A 15,988-nucleotide genomic window follows, 5' to 3' on the forward strand; every position below is an offset into this window, starting at 1 on the left:
AAGCTTGAAAATAAGAAAAAAAAGTGATCTTAAGGAAATTATATTTAGGTACACCAGAGATAGGTAAGTGTTTGTTTTTTATTTTGTAACAAAGTGTTAATTCCCGATAAATCGTAATTATTGTTGTTTTGATAGACATGGCAAAATTGTACGATATGTAAAACTCTGCACTTTGTAGTCTCCACACGCGTGCCACACTAATTTTACAAACACGAAACTGAGAAACAGGCCCAAATCTAAGTACTCTTTTCTGTTACGTGTTACATTTTCATCTTAGAACGTTACGATACGCGATACGAAATGGCGAAATAAATGACCATCGAAGCTGTAAGCGCTCAAGAGCGACTGACTGGCAAAACAGTCCCTCGGTCCCATTTATAACGTTCCCTCGTACGGTGGGTCCCAGAGCCGTGAGAAACCGGACCCCATTGGTTGGTTGAACGATCCCACGTGTTGGCCAGCGTTTTCACGGATGCATGAACACTGACGTTGGTCGTCATTCTCGTGGGAAATTGATTACTATTCCACGAGAATGATTGAAAGCTGCTACTCGCTGCTAAATTATTGAATCTGGTAATGCTCGCGGATATTCATCGAATTAACTCAGAAATGGGTGGTTTAAACTAAATATTGAATAAGGTTTCCTAGAAAAACTGAAACATTGAATTCTTTAATATGTTCAGTTAATCGTCAAGGTTTCTGCATCAATCTTTTTGCAATATTGAGAGAAGTTAAACAGAGTACTCGATACTTAGGCCTGAAAGACGGACTCATGGGCACTTTTGAAAAATACCTCTACGATATTTCTGTTACCCAGCTTCTTAAGGACACGATAATTGGCTTTCACTTTTTTGTCGCGCATACTTGTGAAATCCCTGTGGAATTTCGAACCTTTTAAATCTTTTAATACCTTCTTTCACAATGAATGCAATACTTATTTTGCACAGCAAGCTTGCAAAAAATTCGTATTAACCAATATATTTATCTCAAAGAGCAAGAATTATTAAGAGCTTAAGAGTAAAATTAGGGGTATACACGAACTTGAAAGATTTATGGAGGTAGGAAAAATTTATTTAATATTACGGTATGAGAAGAAAAGCACAGAAAGTTAGGGAGAATGAAAAGCTAGAAAAAGAAGTTGAGAAAAAAACGGACACGAGGTTACGAACGCGAAGGTAAGAAATTAGGGAAGTATGAAGTATGGAAGTAGTAAAGTAAGGCAGGGAAAAAATGATTATAAATCTTGTTTGGCATAGTTCAGTCATTATCCTCGTTTTTTCTTACTAAAGAAAATTCGAAAAAAGCATCAGCTAACTGTTAGCGTGCTTTAATTTAGTCGGTTCACTCGTCTTCGCGAAAAATGAAATGATAATAAATGGTAATTTTAGATTCCCGATAATAAATCATTTTAGTTTACTTTTACGCTTAGACTGATTTCGTACGACGGCTGTTTAATGAATTGCGACATTACTATTCAAATTAGTTACGCAATATAAGAGTTCATTAAGCTGTTCTACGAAAAGTGTTTCTAATGTCATCGAATCAAACACGTGGATGATACGAATCACTTCTCATCACTTACGGCACTATATGCAATAAAAATTGTATTCATTTTATGATTAACAACAGACGGAGAATATTAAAGATATATGCAAGATCTCTGAAATCTTATCGAAACATTCATCTGAGGAAATAATTTCAAAAAACCGATAAATATAAAGAGTAACTTGACCAATAAAATCTCCAAAAATTAAAAACTTCAGATATCTGCCAACAGATTTATTTAACACTATGCCTCGAAGGGTGAGAAAAAATTATTTGGCTCTATCTGGTACGTCGATTTTTTTGGTACAAGGATTGCAGCCATTCGAAGAAACGAATCGGCCATGATTCCTTCAAAGTACCTTCAGAAATCTTCCTTCGAGAGTTTTCTGTTTCCCTGGCCCTCGTGGGCGCGTTAATTGACTTGTGGGTATTTCACGCGCCCCCTCGCGAATCACTGTCGCCAAATTTCAACGATTTGATCGTTACCATGCAACATTCCTAACAGCCTATTCCATTCGTCGTCGTTAACGATCGTCTTCTTTGGACTCTCTTCTGAATCTGTGTTCGCGACTGTTCCTCAAACGGTGTTTTCTCACGTGGCTGGAAATCATATTTCGAGTTCCAAAATTTCCATAGGGTCGCGCGTCTCCTTAGATTTCCTGGCTCCCTGGTATTAGAAGGACAGTTAATTGGCTTTCACTTTTTTTTTTCTAACGCACGTTTTTTTCAATTTCTCGTACTTCTGATGCTCTGATATTTCGAGCGTTAAAGTTCGTTTTTTTCCCCCCGTTGTCCGAGACCGTATCAAAGCTCGCGACGCGTTTATCCACTTAGATTCTAATTAGGTTACGCGCCAAAGCGTCCAAGAATCCAATTAACCCATTCGAATTTCGATCAAGATACTTCCCGACATTTCTGATTTCCTCTCACGAGTCTACTCGAATGTCACCGACCTTATCGCAAGATCTCGTAGGTACGTAAGGGCTTCGACGCTTAGAAGCGGCATAGAATCCTAATAACTTGTACTTCGGGACGTCCCTTTCACTTTTAACGCGAGTGGAACGAACATTCGCTTCATTAATGCGACAGTATTAATAGTAAAACTAAAATAAAATAACACAATAGGTATACAAAATAATCCCTGGTAAAAGAGATGATATAATTCCTATATTCCCATTTTATATTTATATATAAAAGCATTAAATCGTATAAATAAATTTTCATGAACTTTGAACATGCACACCCTTATAAATAAATTCCCAAATGGCCAAAGTATCTTCGTTAATTAACGTCATCGACGACTGTTGACCGTTATCCATATTCAAGATAAACGTTACAATATTTCTGCATAAATTGGTTCGATTAGAATAAACATATTTCAAAATTATCGATATTTGTCGATAACGTTAGCGATAGCAGCGCCTTTAATTTTAGCTGGGAGCCCCTGTGATTTTTACAGAAATTTAAATCTATTTACGTATTCTGCATAATAGCTGAAATTTCACTCCACTCAAGTTTGACTAATTGAAGACGAGTGGAGACTTATTAGGAAAAGTCCACCTCCAGCATTTTACTGCGGCCCCGATAGCCGAGTCGGAGATAATTGGCATGCCCATTAAGCGGTCATTTCCCTCTTAATTTCTCCGTGATCCTCTGCTCGGTCGTTTCTTTGGGCGTTCTAAATTTTCCAGGGGCAATTAAGCGCCACGAATCGTTCGCTGGACGAACGTGTTCCGACAACAGAATTAAAAATTTGTCTAGGGCGCGTCGTGGAAATCCATCCAATAAAAAACCAATAACCAATCAGAATAATTCCTTCGACGAATTTCATTACCGATTAAAAAATTACTTGCTCAAATTTTCTATGATTCGTATGAAAAATTTTTCATTAGAACTCTCTTCTATTTTTCGCATCGTCAATGAATTGAGTGAATTAGGTCTGGGTTAGGTTTCAAATTCTCTGTTCCAGTCTATTTTTATTGTAATTTTGAGGTGGTTTATCAAGTCACGATTAAAAACACTAATTTCCTTTAATCCAAAATTGAATCCCAATTACCACGCATTCGAACGCGTTTAATCGTTGAATAAATCCGTGCACTAGACTCCGATATTTAGACATTTTCTTCTCGACAGTTTGCGAACAATATTCCGACGCTTTTCCGCCGGGAAATTCGCTGTACGAGATCTCTCGCTTTCCATGTTCGCCTATTCTTGCAAATAGCGGAACCGATAGATTTCTGAAAAAATCTTCTTAGAATTGCAATGCCCGCGACCATAGTATGTTCCCCGGATGGAAAAATAAACAAGACGCGAATAAATACATGTATACCATTGTGAAAATGTCCGCGAGAAGTGGTCCTTGCGAGAATGCACGCCAAAGAACAATACAGTGTTCGAAGACGTAATTTATTGGGAGTTTTTCCTCGCGTTACGAACGGGGAAAATCTTCGTTTACAGAAACGGTGAATTAATACTCGCATTGACGGAAAATCGTTGAAGTTTTCCACCGTTTATACATTCCCGGTCAGTGACTTTCCGTCTGCCGATTTTCCGCAATTTTCCGTATTTCCAGCCTGAACTCCGGCGACTTTCGCTTTGATTCTGAGCCCCTGCTCGAAAGACAAACAACGCAAAGCTCGTTCTATCAGAAGCGGTCGTTGAAAAATTTTCCTGGACACTTTTCGTTCGAATAATCACCCAGGCCCCTGTCGAAAGCCCCTTTTGGACAAAGCAAACATAGTAAATAAATTCTAACAAGGCTCCTCTTTGTTCGCGTGCATCCTCTGTTCCGTTCCATAATTTCCTGATGAAAGTTCATCAAAAAATGGAACCACAAATAAACAAATTAAAATAGGGTGTGTTAAAGAAAAAATGTAGAATGAAAAATTGGTGTAATGGAACCTGATATAAAGTTCTAAAGACCCTGAATCTGAATCTGACCTTTGCAAATACCCTTTTCAATTTTTCCGTTTCTTGGCTGTTATGGTCCCCTAATGGAGCATCCCCAAAAAGTAGAACGTTCGACGGCGGTCTACACGAAAATTTTCTTCGCTACTCGGCATTCTAATATCCTAATACGTAGTAAGATGTTAATCCGCTTGATTAGGTACACACAGGTTACATCGTGTAATCGCTTAATACGCGGATAAAACGCGAACAAAGTAATTATTTCCTGGACATACTTAAACGCAAAGTCCCCCCAATCCCTATGGGCACTACGATGACGCTTCCTCCGCGATCATGGTATCTTGGGACTTGCGGTGACGTCTATGGTGTTTCTCCACCATAAGAGCCGCCTGCATTCGGGTCAGTCCCGAATCGCAAGGAATAGGGGAAAATAGAATACGCTGAAAATTGTTAGGACTTTGTTTTACAACGTAACGAGGAACTTGCATAATGTAGAAAGTAAAATATTATCGAAAACTATAGTAATCGTGCAATAAAATTATTTTACTTGCATATAAAAAGCGTTACTATTTCAAGTAACTATTTTTATGAATTGTTAAAGCATCGTATGCATTGTAATAGTTCCAATTGTTCGTACAATTGAAAATTTTGTGAATCGTTAGAGGTGAAATTTTCGTTTTGGAATTCGATCTATCGGTGAAACGGTTGATTAAAAAGTAAACCAGAGCATATTTTTCGAGAAAATGTAATTTACAATGAATAATTTTAGGTTTCACAAGCATTTTCTATATATGCATATGTTTTGCATTCACGCACAGAACTGCATTTTCCGGTGCGCGCATTGAAATCCCCGAGGTGCGTGCAATACCCTATTTCATTATTCTGTTTCAGGATAATTTAGCATAATTAATGCAGACTTTTGTAATGGCATCGGCTTTTCCATTCCCACGAGTAAATTATAAATGAAACGTGCCTAGTAAATGCGAACGCAAAAGCGTGTAAATTTAATAGAATCAATTATTAAATTATCATCCGCAAAAAGTACGTATATTACGGTTGCCCGCTGTTCTTCGAAAATATTTATCACAGATTTTTGTTAGATCTCTATTTTCAACGAATAATAGTCACATCGACTGTAACATCTAGATAAAATATAAATATATAAAAAATTCTCAAAACTTAACCTCTACGAGATTTAACCCAAATGTGTTGTGAATTCAGCTTGTAATATAGTTTGTTATAGAAAGACAAACGTTTGTGGAATGTGTGTTCTACTATACTAATGCTATAACAAAGGCCATAAACCACCAATCTTGGCTTGTTCGTATATAATTAAACTACATAAAGTTACTGATATTTTACTAAAATAACGTAGCTTTTTAGTATATAGTTTTATCGTTAGATTTGAACGAGAGTAATTTCATTTGACTCAGAGTGAACCTTCCTATGATACCGAAAACAGGTTCAGAATTTTCGATGCAGAAGGATGAATAATAACGAGTAATGCCATTGCAACGTTCTGGTGCAGAGAAAGCGAAACATAGTGTACGATGAAGGGAGAGAAAAAAAGAGAAAGAGACGCAGAAAAGAGGGGGGGATGCATCTAATTTGATTTAATTAGAATAAATTTGCTTGCATAAAAGGCAGCAAGGAGGGGCATGCTCCACGCCAACCATATTAGCCTGGTAGCTAAATTTATCGAATTATGCGTAGTTCGTTCAACTCGTATCAATCGTAAATTCGTGAGCGACGAGACAACCACAGCAAAGTGTGTTCGTCCTCCACTCGTTACATCTCAACTACGATCAGCTTTTCTCTCTATTTTCTGTAAGAATATTCAGAAGCATGATATCTTATTTAAAAATTAGAAGCCAACTTAATTTTGCATAGACACAAATCTCATTTAAATAGTAAAAATCACTACACTTTCTATTACTCCAATTTTGCCAAGCATAACAGAAAATTCTTTCAAAAGAATATTCAGTGTTTAAATATACTGTATACAGGAACTTAATTATATTTAATTAATAACAAAAATTCTTCAGAAGCGACTTGAAAAATATTTGTATGTTAATATCAACCCTTAGTGATCAAACGTTCGGTTGATCTGTGTCACAGTAAAAGCTCACTTTCTGCAAATCGTTCATTACATTTTCCTTAAATTAATTACGAAGCATCGTGACAACAAAGTATGTCAAATTTACGGTACGATTACCATCGAAGGGGGGCTGCTCCATGAGAAAGTATAAAATGGAACCAGAACGGCCATACTAAATCGTAATCATGCTTCCTGGGCGTGGTGAAAGAATTTCGATGGCCCCCATCGAAAAAGATGGGCTCTGCTCCTGTTGGCTCATGCTTTCCTTGCCCCTAAGTGGTACGACCTTCGACGTGGACCCTTAACCCTTTTAGTCCGAGATAATTAACACCGTTTTACGAGGTTCATAATTATTCGAATGGCGCACGTGGGCCTCGAACCACACGACGAAGTTACCAAGTAAGGGAGAATCTAGAACGCTGGTGGGAAGTGGTAAGGTTTTCATGGTGACCATGATACACCTTCCTCTGCGTTCATGGTGTTCTGGTACACGAAGCCACATAGCTTTTGTTCGTGTTCTGACCTGCTTCAAGATGGAATCCCGTTAAGCACACACGCATAAGTAAATGTAAACGCCTGGAACCGGCAGAAACTTAAGTGGATATTAATTTTAACAAATATTATTCAATGCCTCAAAGTTCGATATCTTCGAAACACGATATCTCAACCTGTTTAAATTGATCACAAATCTAATGCATCGAGTAACGTAGAATTGTAGAACAAAAGCTTCGAATAAACACGCCATCTTTACGTGTATAATTATGCATGTAAATTAAAATGACGTAACATGAAAACCATAAGAGAACCTCCCGATGGAAACCCTTCTAAGGTGGATTTCTGGCACCTTAATAGATTAGAACTCGATTATTTATCGTATTTAACCCCTTCTCGACACCCAGCCATCAGCTCCAATTTTGTCCCATCCAGCATAAATGACTCAACTCGAACAACTCTTGAATAACCTTGTTTCCCTGGTAACTTTCTAGATCATGTTGAACCCCTTAAGACAAACTTCGTTTGTCGATGTTTTTCTAATCAAAGAGATAGGTCGAGGGACGACGAAATAACATGGAATAGGGTTTTAATGAAAGAAGATAATAGGGTAGACTATGATGATAATTTTCTTCATAGAAGCAATTGCAATTTGCAAAGCTCTAGAAAACTGTGACAGTATTAGGGAGAGGAAAAAGCACAGTGATTTCCTCAGACTGTCTGTGACGAAATGAAAAACAAGAGGGACCCATATTTCCAAAATGGAACGATCCTGAAAGGATTGAATACAAACTATGCTTCGCTTGATTTAAGGGTACAAATAGAGCCACGGTAAGACTAATCTCTAGGATCAGGACAAATCATTATAATTTTAGACAATAAACCATCTGATATTTGGATTATAAAAGCTGAGAAAAGAGATAGGAACAATAGGAGAATGTATCCCTACGCACCCTTAATAAATATTATCTGAGCGAATCTAATCGATGGAAAGACACAAGCTTTTGTTTCTGTCGAATACGCTTGGATGTCTGTGGGTTAAAAGTAAATATTTAAAAACGATCGACAAATGTAATCGTGCCCTAAACGCCACGTGCAAAGGAAGGACCGTTCCTCGTGATCCTGGTACCTTGTTCCCTAGAAATTCGAGGAAGCTTAGAAACCACGGCCCTTTTCCCACGTGACGCAGTAAACTCGAAGCGTGTCTACCACTCGAAACCCGTGCCATCACCCCCTTTTCCACACATCGTGGCGACGATCCATGTCGTGCAGAAAGACTTCCTCTTCGAGCTTCCTGTTTCTCTGCTTCATATGTGGAAGGCTGCGTGTCCCCAAGTCACATACTCTCTCTCATGCGTGCTACACACGTGTAATCCCGACGCGCCAGATGCTGTTTGCTCGTTCGGCTCCTGGCTGACGGGTGACTTTTTTCCGCGCCATTTTTGCTGCCCTCGGCGTATAATCCGACACGACGATGGTTATTTTACAATATAACATTCGTTGGAAATTGTTTCTTCTTTTTTCCACTGACAGGAAATTGTCATATTGGTTCGCTGATAATTGATGGAACGACATTTTGCATTCAGAGATTTCAGAGTTTCCTCGGTATTAACACAATTTTGTCAAGCGCTATCTTCTTTTCTAACTTGTACATACATGACTGGAATGTAAACAAAATTGTAGCTGCTGTTTGAACAGATGCGAACATTCAATGTTTGAATATTGTTCATGCGACTAAATAAATTCTTTGATAGCTGATCTGCTCGATAAACGTGTACACGAGTGATGGTGCAACGTATTATGTAACATTTTAATGAATATATTTAAAAATATATCTGGAAAAGAACGGAATTTTGAAGCAGTTTTTAAATTACGAATAACATTTTTTCTTTAATAAATGTTTCGTTGGAAATAGTGTCCAAGGGATTGGACGAAATGTTTGTCAGGCATCTACGATTTCATCCAGCAGAAATATTCAGTTTTACTACTGAAAATTCTATTTGTAAGAAGTAATGAATATATTTAACAAAGAAGTTACAAATGGTATATAAAATTATTTGTAGGAAGTATTTAGTTTTCATCAACGTGGGTGCCCTATGAAACCCTCCTACGGCGGCTGAAACTCTGATAAAAAAGGTCACCGCGGAGACCTTTTTCCATATTGACCGTACCCTAACCCTATTTACAGAATTCTTAGAAAATACAAACCTAGTAATCTCTAATTATCATAAAAAAAAAATAAACCAACAATGTCTGGGAACAAAGTAAAGATAAAAGTCGAGAACCGTACAAAATTTTTCATGAAAATGTCTTAAAAAACAAATAGAAGGGGATGAAATTCTAACGAGAGAAACAAATGAAACAAAAGAGTTCGTAAAAATAGATTTCAACACGGGGAGAGAAATAGAAGCAGGAATGATCTCTAAAAACAATAAACCAAGCTTAGAATTCACAAAATTCTTGTATCGCTGCACCCCTATCGCAACTCCTGAAGAGCAACCCCTTATCCTTGATGTTCCTCTAGTCCTGGAATAGCTCGAACAGCACGTGGGTACGCTGTGATCATCAGATTTCTTTATTTAAATTCATATACATATTTCGTTTCCTTTCAATCGTTGAAAAGTCGATGCAAAGATCGTTTTAAATTATATCTTTCATTTTCTTCTTCTTCGTTGAATCTTCTATCGATAGTCCTAGCTCTGATCTGACCATTCCTCGAGTTTTCACGTATGACTCTTATAGAGCTTTATTTATTGACCTCTCTAGTTGAGTCTTGATGCAGCTTTTGCTTAGTAATCTACAATTGTCTTTGCAATTTATGCACCTTTATTAATTTATGGTCCTTTATTTAAGTGCAAAGGGTGTACGAGCTCCCTATAACACCATTCCATTTGTGGTTACAAATATTTCACAGAGTTTCTTTCTCCACCCTAATCTTCAACGTAAAGTCCAGATACGAGTGTCCTGGTAACCAGGACACCCCGACCCATTTTACTTCCTCCCCGTTCGTACTCCCTTGTTACCAAAGTAGATCACTCGAACTAGAAATTTCAATGCTTTCGTACCGCCTCCGGTAACCCTCTTTTTCTTCGAAGGGTCTTGCTACACAGCAAGTGCTAAATGTCGCGCCCACGCGAAAGCGTCGACGTTTACACGACTCTTGATTTACGACGCTGTCTGGCAAACGATCGAACTTGGTCTCGAACTATTCTTAACGAGCAGTTTCGAACTCAGGGAAATTTAACGACGCCAGGGAGGGGTTCGGTTTATGGGGGACCATTACTATTATCGGGGAAAATGGTTCTAATGGGTCAGACATTAGAGGGCTATTTCCCGGCCACGCCCCAGCATTTGAAAATGCTTCTTCGAGTCCCATACTACCCTGGCCACTAATTAGGGAACTCTATTCAGTTGTTCGCCCAAAGGGGTGGCGCCTTACGTCTCCGCGGGAACTTTCTATGCATTCTAATAGAACCGGAATAATAGTCCCTCGAATGGCTGCGCGGTTCATGAATATGTATGGAGCGACCGATGCCCTTTTGCTCTGCAGGGAAACGATAAAATTGTCGGAAGATTAGGCGGTCAGGGGCGTCGTCCGGTTTCGAAAGTGGAAAGGGTAGATTTATGAAATGAATATTTGAATATTTCGTATTCGATCAAGGTAAACCCGAAAACATAAATCACCGTAACTTACGATTTATTAATCTTCTACGACCACTTCCTAACTTTGGGGGAGTTGCACCCTGAGAAATTAAAGACGAACGATAAGCTTGAAATGACACGAGAAAAATAAACTCCTACGGTTGTTAAGCTCCGACGATTAATATAAAGATTTTCTTTAAGGGGCATTTAGAGAAATGTATTCACTCTATCTAATCCGGAGGAAATTAAATCATTCGATTGTTTTTAATATACGAGACATTTCTAGATGGTACAAAAAAAATTGTATGGAAAACTCTTCAATCCTGTTTTCTCCACCCTGTAATTTCAAGAACTCTAAATCCAGCAAGACTCTTGGTACCACAAAGAATTAATAAAAGAATTCTCATTCCTCATCTTTTTCTGTTGAGCGAAGCAAGGGCCGCCTTAATGGCGATCGTTCGCAGGAACCATTTTGTCTTTTCATACGGATCCTCAGGTTCGTTCCTGGCGTCGCTTAGGGCCCTAATACCCGCGGTGGTTGAATTTGACCGTGGGCGAAGATCGTTCTCACGCTCGGCCCGAAGAAGGAACCGGCTGGTCGGACAAACCCGTAGGCCCGCAGGGGTCGTGGGAGGGTTCGAACCTTTCGTCCTCGGCGCCTATCTTTCCCCGGCGAGCCGCGTATAGGCGAAGACCTTTTGAACCCGCCGAGGAATTTCGCGTCCCGACACCGCTCGTCGATAATTCCCGATAGGCAAGACGTCGACGCCACCGCGTGGCGAACGATGCTCTGTGAAACCCATCCGGGGATGATACCAGCACAGACGAGGTATACGAGTTTGACCTTACATCCAATGTATTTTTTCGACCCATTTTTCTAGTCTCGAAACCCCATTACCATTTTCGTGTCACTTGCAACGTTACTAACAGGTTTAGAAATGAACACAAGTGAAACAAAAAATAAAATTACAGAAATTTTACTGTCTTTTACGGAATGTACATGCGCATTGTTTGCATCTCGAAACATCAAAATCCCCCAATTCAGAAGTTATGATTTTTTAAAGATACGCACGCGAAAAAACATTTCTTACACATTATATTTTCGGTAAGGAATTTTTTTCTCGAAAGTGCGTAGGATTTCGGGGGTATGTCTATTGACCAAAAATGATTGTAATCGACCCCTGCAACTGAAAATAATTTTTTTAGAACGATTCGAAATGTTTTAATTTTATCGAAAAATTTCACATCTTCTCGAATTTTTTTCTAGAAAATGGTTAGGATTTCGGGGGTATGTCTATTGACCAAAAATGATTGAAATTGACCCCCCTAGATAAAAATATTTTTTTTAGAACGATTTGAAATTTTTCATTTTTGTCGAAAAATTTAGGCACCTACCCCCTGTCGATTTTTCTTAAAAACTCGTTTTTGATTTTTAGTAATTTTGTTTGACGCCCTATAGAAAAATTGTCTAATACTTTTTTGTAGGTACCCATGAGCTCTACTTCAGAAAAAAGTTTCATTGAAATATATTCACTATTATAGGAGTTATAGTCGTTTGAAAATTCGACCACTTTTATGGGGTTTTTCTCACTTTACGGGGTTAAGGCACAACTTTTCGAATATTTTTGCGATTTGTATATATTCTCCACCAAAATACGCGTAGTTTGCTTTTTTAAACATCAAAATCGTCCAATCCGTTCAGAAGTTATGACGTTTTAAAGATTCGTATGAAAATTCGGGCAGACAATTCAAGCCTCAGATTAGATTTTCGGTAAGGAATTTTTTTCTCGAAAATGGTTAAGATTCTGAGGGTATGTGTAATGACCAAAAATGATTGTAATTGACCCCTGCAACTAATAATAATTTTTCCAGAACGACTTGAAATTTTTTTTTTCGTCGAAAAATTTAGGCACCCCCTTGTCGATTTTTCTTAAAATTCGTTTTTTATTTTTAGTAATTTTGTTTGTCGCTCCACGGAAATGTTGTTTAGTACATTTTTATAGGTATCCATTAGCTCTACCCCATAAATAAATTTCAATGAAATACATTCACTATTCTAGGAGACCATTAGAATCAACCACTTCTGTGGTACCAGGTCAGAATTTTTGCTACGGGACTTTCGAACCCCGGAACCAGCCGACGGGAAAGTTCCTGGCGGGGTCCTCGAGAGGAACACCTCCGTGTCCCCTTAAAAGATCCATTGGCTCCTCTCCGAAGTTTCCTTCTTTTTTTTTCTGACTCGTTCTTCTCGAAAAGACTAAGTTTGTTAAAGAGCAGTCAGGATGCCACGGGGCGGCCCGTGGGAACTCGAGGACGAGCCCCGTGAGAAAACGGCTCCGAGGAGAGATCGTTTCTTCTCAGGGTTACTAGGGAACCATTCGACGCAAGGAAGCTTCTTCGTCGAGGTGGTGCGGGAGCAAAGGACGCCGGGCGCGTGGGTGGATGAACCTGGGGGTTGGCGGAGGTCGTTCGAATAGAATCATTCGTAGTAACGATCGCTGTATAAATACATAAACGGGCTGCACTGGTAGCTAACATTTATCAGACCTTGTCTACGTCTGTTTGCGACCCTTAGCTTGTTTTAGCAGTCGACGCGTATCCGTTTTAATACACGACATTCTTCCAATCCGAATTAGTTCGCAAAATATTTGCAACGCGTTTGAATTTTTATTATTTGAAACTTTTCGTTGAGTGTGATCGATCGAACGGTAAGAAAAATGCGGACACCAGCATTCGAAATATCTCCTCTAGCTTCCTGGACGCTTGCTATCCCTGAGAAAACGTAGCTGCCCTTCGAACCTGGATTCTCACGCTCGGCGTTGTCTTTCTTTGCATCTCGTGGCTGTCTTTCAGGTAGAGGTCCTCCATGCTGGTAATCTTCGTAAGGACATCTGGCTCCTTCTTTTTTCAACGAATTCCTTGACGCTGTGTGGCCTCTGAAATTCTCGGTATTCACAGCTTTTCACTGTTGTTTCCTCTCCGTTGGGCCCGAACCTGAACCGCGCTCGCGATCATCTTCGTTGAAACGCGACCCTTTGTCGCCCGAGCATGAAAAATGCTGGATGAAAAACGCGCTCGTTAGTTCGGCCGCGTTTCTCCAGGAACGTGAGCATTTTCCGTGTCACACGTGGTGGACAGGAATCTGTATGAATATTCCGGCGGGGTTCTGGGTGGAAAAAGATCGTTGCTGGAGGATCCAGCCGTGGATCTGTTCTGCGTGGCCGATTCCCACGAGCCGTGAGAACGACGGTTCCGTGGTCCGTGCGTTCTTCCCGTATACGATAGAGGAACATAAGGAAAAAAGAGCGTTCTTCTCGCGGACGACGATACGCTAGATGCATCAGCGATTAATCGATCGTTTGAGAAGAGATTGGGCAGACCTAATACAAAGTCGATTCCAAAATTTTTCAGTGCCCAGAAGTGCGAGGTTTTGATCGAAAGATGCAATTCTCGTTCGTTTGAAAAAGCGTACCTTTACTCATATTTATGTTATTTTTCTAGTCTTCGAAACATTCCTAGAATTAACTTCCTGGTACTGCCTTGTGTTATGTTTTAGATGTCTTCTTCATGCATTCTTCAGCAACTTCACTAATTGTAATTCGAAGATTAGCAATGACTAATTGGTTCTTCAACGTGCTTGATCTCCTGACTTTACTATCTTCAAAGGATTCATCGAATGGAAGCATCAAGCGTGACTTCGATAAATATTAAAAATAACGAAGAAGAAGAATAGTTTTCTTTTGGAGTTGTATTAAAAAAAGAATATTTCTCATATTATTACAAACTAATTTAAATCAGCTAAGAATTTCGAATAGCACTTGAACGATAAGATTATGATTTAAAAATGAATTCCTGATAGAACCGATTAAAGTTTCGATTAAAAATCTGCGATTTATTTTTGCGTCTCTTATTCGTTGTTCGAGATTTTTTATCTAAAGGAGAATGTCTTCCGTCTTGGGTGTTGGGGGCGATTAAAAAATTGCGCGATGGCGCCGATGGCGTGTCCAGGAATGCAAGGGGGATCGCGAGCTTGTTCTCGAGATTCCACAGACGTAGCGTTCCTTCTCACGATTATCGGAGAACCATGCGCAACGAGAAAGTAAGCTGAAATTCAAGATCATGATGCAGCGATCGAAACGGGCCGCCGGGATCTTTTGATGTTCGTTTTTTTCTGCACGGCACGTGCTCCCTTGTCGTCCGACAAACGCCAGGAATGTCGGGGCCAATAAAGGACGGAATGCGTTCGTCGGCTCCGGACAAATCATTCCCGAAGACTGTCACGCTCCCGGGGTAGCGTGAGAACGAAAATACACGGTTCGAGTCGACGTTCTTCTCACGTTCATCGGAGCACTATGACCAGAGAGGAGATCGACGCGAAATTCGAAACTGCAACGATGCAATTTCACCGTCTTTCGAACGCTTCGCGAATGACCCGCGCGAAACGCAAAACAGTGGCAGAATTATGTCAAGGTACGCTCTGCGACACTTGATTAAACCCACTGGTATTTTGGAACTGCGAATAATAAATGTTATTTAATGCAGGTGGACGTAAAAATATATTATTTTTCAAAAAATAATACAAATTCTCTGCTTTTGAAACCCATTCGTCGAACGATTTGTCATTGTAGAGCTAAAGCGAGACACGAGAGGATATTAGGAGCAGCAAGGAAAAAGAATTTTTATAAAACCATGGATAACTTTAATATCTTTTTATTAATTCATAGATCCTTAGAATTTAACTGTAGCAGTAAATTGATAACATTTTTAATGTTTCACTTATGTAATTAACTAAGTGCTTCTACAAGAGAATTACACAAATAGTACTGTCGTAATAAACAGACGAAATAAACTTTAACGCATTATGTGCAGGAGAGGTATCAATACCTTTTCCACAGGCTAGCTTTTAATTTTGTTGTATATTTGAAAGAATTCCCTTTTGAAATCATAGTAATCCTCGTTACAGGTTTGTTATCAAAATCTTGTTAGTTTTGATAATATTAAATCGTTTTTAAAAAGTGGATTTTTTCAAATTTCACTGATTTTACTTAACAAAGTTCGATCTAGATGGTATACTTCATGCCTATCACACTCACGTTCTTCCGACTATTTACGTAATCGCACACAATTAATATCAGCGTCATTTTGCCAGTTCTTGCACGCCATGTTTAAATATTGTCACAGTACTTTTGCGATCTTTTGTCTTACGCTATATTATTGATACATATTTATACCCACACTGTTCGAAAGGAATATATTAAACATACGACATAAAATAATTTTCTCATACACAATGTATGTTTTCTT

At 39.0% G+C, this 15,988-nt stretch overlaps 1 protein-coding gene across 2 annotated transcripts in view; it reads left to right on the forward strand.

The window, feature by feature from the left end:
• Nrx-1 (neurexin 1) overlaps nucleotides 1-15,988 on the forward strand; it is a 503,500-nt gene that overhangs the window by 436,998 nt on the left and 50,514 nt on the right. The window lies entirely within an intron of this gene.

This window comes from Colletes latitarsis, chromosome 14, assembly GCF_051014445.1.
Source record: "Colletes latitarsis isolate SP2378_abdomen chromosome 14, iyColLati1, whole genome shotgun sequence".
Lineage (NCBI taxonomy): Eukaryota > Metazoa > Arthropoda > Insecta > Hymenoptera > Colletidae > Colletes > Colletes latitarsis.